This window comes from Peromyscus leucopus, chromosome 6 (assembly GCF_004664715.2).
Source record: "Peromyscus leucopus breed LL Stock chromosome 6, UCI_PerLeu_2.1, whole genome shotgun sequence".
NCBI classification, from domain to species: Eukaryota; Metazoa; Chordata; class Mammalia; order Rodentia; family Cricetidae; genus Peromyscus; species Peromyscus leucopus.
The window spans coordinates 71,349,040-71,357,433 of record NC_051068.1 but is presented as its reverse complement, the minus strand read 5'-3'; positions in this window follow the sequence as shown (position 1 = coordinate 71,357,433).

Sequence of the window (8,394 nt, the reverse complement as noted above, 5' to 3'; positions counted from 1 at the left end):
CCCAGCACTTACAGGTGCCTCACCACCATCTGTAACTCCAGTCCTATGGGGTCGGACCCCCTCCTGCCGACCTCTGCAGGCACCAGGCATGCACATGATGAACATATGCCTGCAAACAAAACCCTCATATACATAAGATAAAATAAATCTAATAAACAAAGGAAGAAAGGAAGGAAGGAAGGAAGGAAGGAAGGAAGGAAGGAAGGAAGGAAGGAAGGAAGGAAGGAAAGAAAATGAGGTTAAGACCCACTTCCACTAATTCCTGGTTTGCAGCCCTGCCTCCCTTCCCTACTTCTTGATTAAGAGAAAGTGAATCGAGTTCCAAGGGTCTTAGCCTCCATCTGCTGTTCCTGTCTCCACCTCTGAAGTCGGGTGCCACACAGTGGCAAACACACAGGCGTTATATAGTTCTAGTGGGTCTGGGCAGAAACCCTGACTCCCACACTTCTCAACATAATGACTTTGGACAGGTGAATTGGTTGATTTGCTCCAGAGCTGTGGTATAATATAATATAGATCAGTGGTACAAAGCTTACCTAGCACACAAGAGATCATTCTAATTGCCACCAGTGTCCCTTAAGCTGCAACTGACTAGTGAGAAATAGACTGTCAGTCCCTGACAGCATGGCTAGATTAGCCCACCTTCCTGCTTTACAAGTTTGATCAACTGTGCTGCTTTTAAAAAAAAATTATTTTTGGTCAAATTACCAATAACCAACAGTTAGCATAGTCACAGAGCTGTGTCTCTCTAGTCCAGTCCAGCCGCTTTTCAAGCTGCTCCCACCACCCGGGAACCCTTCTCACTCTTCAGGAAGAGTCTAGAGAAGGAAACTGGCCACCTTTCTCAAGAGAGAAACAGCCATGTTTCCTCATTCCCATCTTTCTCTTCCCTCCAGCCTCTGGTGACTGTCATTCCCTCTCTGCTTCTGAGTCCCTTTTGGAAGATTCCACATTGTAAGTGAGTTCGTGCAATGTTTCTTTTTCTATGCTTGGCTTATTTCAGTTAGCACAATGCCCTCCAGATTGACCTGTGTTGTAACAAATGATATTACCCCACATAAGGCTAAATAGTGTTCTGTTGTGTCTATAGTATAGCTTTCTTCTTCTCCTTCTCCTTCTCCTTCTCCTTCTCCTTCTCCTTCTCCTTCTTCTTCTTCGGCTGTTTTTGAGGCTGTGTCTTGCTGTGTTGTCCAAGTTGTGCTGGACTCAACAGGCAAAAGTTACACTTCCACTTTTGCCTTTTGGCTTGATTAATAATTCCAGAATGCATAGATACATCAAAACATGATATCATGCTCTATAAATGTATATAATTATTGTTTGTCAATCAAGGAGTAATATTAATCAATATTTAAAAGAATTAATTTTAAAGAGAGGGAAATACAGGCAGGAACAGTGCCGCAGGTTTTACATAGAAGCAAACTTATGCTCACTCAGAGACTAACCCAAATCCAGACATGGATGATATAAGGGATTATTCAGTCTTCTGGTGAGCATTTCACATCTATAGAAGGGCCTTCATATCACACACACACACACACACACACACACACACACACAGCAGACAAGGTCAACTTTTCATTCCACGCATACTTATCACTCTGTGTATCTCCTAAAGAGATGATGATTTGTGTCTGAATGTTATTTCTTCAGTGACTGTCTACAGGAGGGCAGGGACCATGTTCAGCTCTTTGACCATTGTATTTCAAGCCGGTGCCTCCATAGAAAGTAAGCACTCAATAATATCTGTTGAATAAAAAGAAGGTATGGCATTTGTATACTCATCACTAATAAAATATTTTTAATAGATCTAAAAAGTGTAGCTGGAAAATTAATCTACTGCCAAAACAAACATCATGGCACTTTCCAAAGCCCAAAGTAAATATTGTTTTGAATAATCCAGACTACTACTTTACAGATAGTCAGAAAAGGACCACGAACATCTCTAATACTCCTTGCTAATGGATCTACATCCCATTTAGGAAGTCAGCAGAATGTTTTCTTCCTGACTCTATGTTGCCAGGTTCACTTAGACAAATGTTGCACCACAAGCTTTGGTTCAAGTTGGAACCAAGACACTCTTCCCTGCGGAACAGCTTTCATGATGCCTAAAGGTGCTAGACAGGCTATCGGGAAAGAAAGCCAGCAGCGATGCCGCATTACCACCCCGCCAGTCAAGATGTCCCCACTGGGGCAGTAGTGTCATAACTATTACGGGTGTAACCAGTCACTTTTTTTTAAGAGTTATTTATTCATTATGTATACAACATGTATGCCTGTGTGCCAGAAGAGGGCACCAGATCCCATTACAGATGGTTGTGAGCCACCATGTGGTTGCTGGGAATTGAACTCAGGACCTCTGGAAGAGTAGCCAGTGCTCTTAACCTCTGAGCCATCTCTCCAGCCTGCCAGTCACTTTCTGCTCACATTTCAAACCCATTCCGCAGCTGGGAATTCCTGTCTGGTGCGTAAGCCTGGTCAACATCCTGTGTCTGGGAAAGTCATAGACAGGTCCTACAAGGGGCGGGGCTCTATTACTGTTCTTTTGCTAAATGGATATGTGCTCCTCGCGTTACCTTCAGGACGTTGATGTTTGTAGCTATAGAGTATTCCTGACGTCATCTCTGGCCAAAGACCTTTCTCTTTATAGTAGGTAGCAATAAATGACTGTAGAATACTCGGCCCCAGAGGGAACATTTGTATCACATACCCCACTCCACGATTCATGGAGCATCACAGAAGTGAAGCAAAGTTGAGTGGAGTGGTCTGGAACCCTGTCTTCCATCATGACATGCGCATTGCACTCATGAACGCACAGGCAACATTGGTCCTGCCAGCATCCCCGCTTTGGAAGGGGGAGGTGCTCATATGTCTGCACCCCTTCCTGAGGATCTATAAGCAATGGGTGGTCGCTGGAGGAAGGAGACTCATTTTCTTCGCTGGTGTAGCACCTAGTAAGTCTCCCATGCTCCTGTGAATAACCCCTCGCCCATGCTTCTGTAAGCAAGCTGATTAAACTCATTGGGCCATGGGGGGAGGGGACACAAAATGTAAAGAGGTCTAGTTGGGGAGAAGCAGGGGATTAGTGAGAGTAGGAGGCGGTAAGCAAGAGTAACTGGAATTGAATGTGTTCGAAATACATTATGTACATGTATGAATAATAACATATCCATTATTATGTATAATTAATTTATACATAATTGTTAACCATGATTGTTTCTCCAGATTAATTTTCCTCACATTTCTAGAACTAACAGCCTGCTATCCTTATTCCAGTAATTTTATTCTTAATGCTTCTCCCAGAAGACAGACTTTTTCTTTCTTTTCTTATGTTTTTTTTTCTTCTTCAAATTTCTTGGCAGTGACTCTAAAAATAAATAGTCAGAGATATGCAATACAAACCCCGAGATGGGTCTATTCCTGGCCTTACTCTAGATTCACTGCAGCTGTGCCCAAGGCATCCGACGGGGTCAAATGGCATGTCAACCCTACTGTCTATAAGCTGTCCTGTCAGGCAATGCCAACAGCTTCTTTGGTTCACTTCTGTTTTCAAGGCGCTTCGCGTGTGGGCATAGAGCCTTTCCTTTGCATCCTGAGTGCAGGACACAGACTCTGTCTCTTTCATCCCTTTCTACACCTGAAAAACAATGTGGCAGTTGGATCTTTCTAAGTTGGTATGCAGTAAAAGGTAAACCGCACAGAACACTGTTGGAACGGCACCACACAAGCGCCTTAAAATAATTTTGCTTTGAACTGTACAGCACCTCTTGTGTATCTATCAGGTATCTTTGGCCAAGGTTTGAGCCCCTGAACCCTGTATCAACCGGTTGTCCAAACAACAAATACAGGTTCTTTAAGCGTTACAGCTCTGGAGGGAAAGGTATCCCGGCCACCGGAAGCAGGCAATACCCCCAGCTCTGTTTCCCGGCACGGGTGTAGCAGTTCTGCTTCTCTCTGGGAGACCCGATACAGCTCTGCTCTGCTCTGCTCTGCTCTGCTAAGGGAGTTTCCCGGCAGAAATGTAGCTGTTCTTCTCCGGCTCCAGCAAAAGTTGCTACAGCTCTGCTCTGCTCAGGGAGTTCCAGTCCTCCAGACAAAGCAGCAAGTATTCTTAACCACTGGGCTGTCCTTCCAGCCCCAGCTTAAATGAGATGCTGTGGGTTGAGTCCCGAGCCCTGTGCACGCGAGGCACAAGTCTTTACGACCAAACCGTCTCTCCAGACCCTAAACTATATTTTTATACACAAAGAAACGAAGGTGCGTGAACCCCCCAGTTCTCCTGAGGTTGTAACAAGAATGGCAAGGTGCAGACGAGACTCAGCTGGCTTAGCCTTTATCTTCGCTGCAGTTTTCAAAGTCTTTCTGGGGCTGGAGAGCTGGCTCCGCAGTTGAGAGCACTTGCTACTCTTGCAGAGGACCCAGGTTTGGTTCCCAGCACCCACATGGTGCCTCACAACCATTCCTAACTCCAGTTACAGGGGATCTGACCCCTCTTCTGGCCTCCACAGGTACCAGGCATGCACATGGTACACATATGTACATGCAGGCAAAACACTCATACATAAAGTAAATTGCAAAAAAAAATTACAAATGTTTGGGTGTGGGTGGGTGTGTTCACATCCATGTGAGGTACGTGTGTGTGCAGGCATGTGCATGACACAGTACTCCCCTGGAAGTCAGATGAAGACAATCTCAAATATCAGTCCTCACTGTCTACATTGCTTGAGACAGGGTCTCTTTTTCTCTGCCTCCTACACCAGGTTAGCTGGCTTACAGACTCCCAAGGATTCCGTTTCCACCTCCCGTCTTGACTAAGGAGCACTGTAATTACCTATCCAGCTTTACATGGGAGCCGAGGAGCCAAAGCCAGGTCTCCACACTTACAGGCAAGTCCTCTACCCACTGGGTTATCTCCCCAGCCCCTACACTCACTGTATGTTGGGAAAGTGGCAGTCGCCATGTAAAAGCCAGTCAGTGGGCCAAGTTCTTGACATAGATTATTTTCATCAAGTCCCATAACAGTCAGCCTCCTCACCTCAGATGACAAAAACAGATTTCAAAGAATGAACTCGCCAAAATCTCCGTAGATAGTCAATGGGCTCTGAGCCTGCTGACAGAGACTTGGAATACAGAAAATACTAAAGCATGTCCAACCACAGTCTTCCACGAGGACTTTCATCATAAGGGCACGGAGATGTAGCTCCTGGACCCAGGACAAAGGTTCCTCAGGATTCTCCACTCTGTGGGATGTTGCAGATAGAGGAAGAGAAGAACAGACTCCTGCCCAGGAACCTGAAGTCTCTGACCGTTCGGCTCTCCTAACAGATAGTGCCCAGGAAGGGGGCTTTGGAGGGCAGGCCCAGCACGGACCGCTCGCAGGAGAGGAGGCCATTGCTTCCCACGGCTGTCCAACTCCATCAGCTCCGGCTACTGCAATCGGGGCTGTCCCAGCCAGGTCTGCCTCTGATGGCGGGTTTGTGAGCCAAGTCCACACAATCCCAGGTGTAACCGTGAGGATAGATTCTGACCGATGCTAACCAAAACATCCCAGAACGTTTGTCTCCTGCTGCCCAGTCCCAGGGGTTTCTCCCTTGCTTTTCTGTCATATGAACCTACCCCGCCCCCTGCGTTTTCTTCTGCCCTGTCATGATTAACTGTCGTCCCTGGTACCGGCAGGGGCTCAGCAGAGGTGTGCAGGACCGGCAGAAGTGTGGGCAGGTCTGCGAGAGGTATTGGGGGCGTGGCGGAGAATCTTAGACTTGGATTTGATGAATTGGGACTTGCGGGGCCAGTTCCAGGACCAAGATTCCAGTCATGAGGAGGGCTTTTGAGAGAGGAGGAGGAGGAGAGAAGAGGAAAAAGAAGAGGAGGAGGAAGAACAGCAACCCCTGTGAATGAATCTTCTAACCCCAACAGTACAGTGCGGACATTGGCAGACCAGCCCAAGAATTTTGGCCATCGAACAAAAGGTTACCACTACCACCTCCCAGCACCACTGCCACCCATCCCTACCACCTCCCACCACCACTGCCACCCCCCACACACACACTACCACCACCACCCCACCCTGCCCTGCGCCGCCCCGCCCCGCCCCCTGCCCATTTTCCTGCCTTGCATCCCCTGTCCCCTCGGCTCCTCCTGTGAGCCCATGCCCATCTTCCTGCCTTAAATTCCCTGTCCCCTCAGCCCCTCCCGTGAGTCCATGACCACTTATTCTGATGTGATTGGAGTCACCTACTGCTCTGAGGTTCCAAAGACTTCCTACAACTGTTGGAAGCAAAAGAGGAACAGCATCGCCCCCTAGTGGTCCAGGCTCATCACTGTGCCAGGCTGGCCCTCTGCAGGATCACCCAGGCGGGAGGCAATGGCGTGCTGTTGACGGCGAAATGATTTCCTCAGAATTTCTGGCTGTTAAATGACTTTTTTTGTGTGTGTGTCAGAATGGTGAGGTCCAGATGGCATTGCCTCACTCCCTCTACCTTTTCAGCCAGTTTTACACACAGACAAGCTACAGTTGCTGGTTTTTAAAGATACATTCCTTTTTTTTTTTTAATTTTATGCATGTGAGTGCTTTGCCTGCAAGTATGTAAGTGCACTGGGTGCATGCTTGGTACTTGTGGAGGTGGGAAGAGGGCGCTGGGTCCCCTGCAACTGGAGTTACAGATGGCTGTAACTGTGTAGACTGGCAAATGCTCTTCAGGGATGACCTCTCTCCAGCCCGATACAATGCATTTTGAAGACAAATTGCCCCTGGGAGGATTTTGGGGGTTGTTTTTTTAATCCTCATGGTTTAGTAATTCAGTAGACCAGCTCTGAAGAGGAAGAGAAAAATCTATCTTCGTTCCCATTTGGGGCCATTCAGCCAAGTTGAAGCAGGCTGATTTTCATTCATTTCAAACCCAAATAAATAAATAAACCTCTTAAATCAAGTCCCATCACATGCAAACCCCTAATGAATAATTAATTTGGCAGAAGAGAGAGAAGAACAGAAAATCACAGCCAGATGGGGGGTGGGGAGGAGACTGTGCTGACCAGGTAATACTGTTCAAGAGCCAACCCAGGAGAAGGGAGCCCCTGTGGTCAAGTCAGGGCCATCCCCACCGAGTCCCCATGTGCTTTCCCTGTGTCTGTGCAGGCAAATCACCATCACAGTAATTGTGCCTGGACTCCTGGAGTTTCACCGCCATGTAAGGTCATTGTCCCCAGAGTTCCTCCCCTGCCTCCGTTAAGAGAAAGTAAGAAGCAGGTGGACACCAGAGAGTGGGCTGGGCACAGACACAGCCCCAACATCTGAGGGCAGGGCCTGAAGTCCAGACCTATCCTGGCCACCACAGAGGCAGGGAGTGAGGCAGGCAAAAGCAAGCCAGGAGCCAGCCCGTTTCCATAGATACCGATTTCACTTGCATTTTATGACAGCTGTGCCAGGCTGCCTGGAGAGGCATTGTTTAGATGCCTGGGGACAGGCTCAGAAGAAAAATGCAGGAAGAGTGATTTCTTGCAGAATCTTATGCTTTCCCCTTCCCATCTCAGGCCAAGAGCACTCTTGATCTCTGCTGACCCTCTGGCAGGGGGCATCCCAGGAAGACCTTTGCCATCACCTAAGCCGCTGTAGAGCCTCGGCCTCAGACCCCATGAGGGTCAGTCAAAATGACCCTTAACAAGCAAGCCTCTGTCCGGACCACTCCACCCTGGGCCCAGTGTGAGAGCGTCTCTGGGGCTTAAGGTGAAGAATCTCACCCTGGCCTCCTGCAGGGACGAAGGGGAACCCTTGGAAAACTTCCCCTGTGCCCCGGTTCAAGCCAGAACCTCCCAGAACCTCCACTGTCCTCACTCACTCTCGCATCTTCATCTCCCTAGACGGCCCTTCTCTCTGCTCATCACTCACTGGCCGACCATACACATCCTCGGGTTCCCTCCTCCGCTAGGGCTTCAGAAAACAGATTAAGATGCCTCTCCCGTGCTCAGCAATCTCACGACTAAGGGCGGAGACGGACACGTAAATGAGCTATTAAAATCAAGACAACCCTAGGGTCCGAGGAGACTCTGGAGGAACTAGAGTTCGAACAAGGCCCCAGCAGACAAGTCAGAGCTGAGAGCTGGGAAATTCAACGTAAGGGGATAGCACAGGCAGAGGTTTAGGGGCCAGAAGGATGATGGGAATGCGGGATTGTGCCTTCAGTGGGATCACAGATGCTGAGAGGTGAGCACGAGGCTGTCAGTGGTAAGTGATGAGCAGGAGTTACAAACAGCTGTAAGACAGCAAGGGCCCTGTGCACCGGGCTACAGGCCCAAGCCTCTGCCTCCGCCTTCCATAGTTCCTGGTGCCTCCCGACAGTGACTTATTGATAGCAAGCCACAGAGAGGTTTGAGTAGAGGAAGGACGTGGCCAGACTT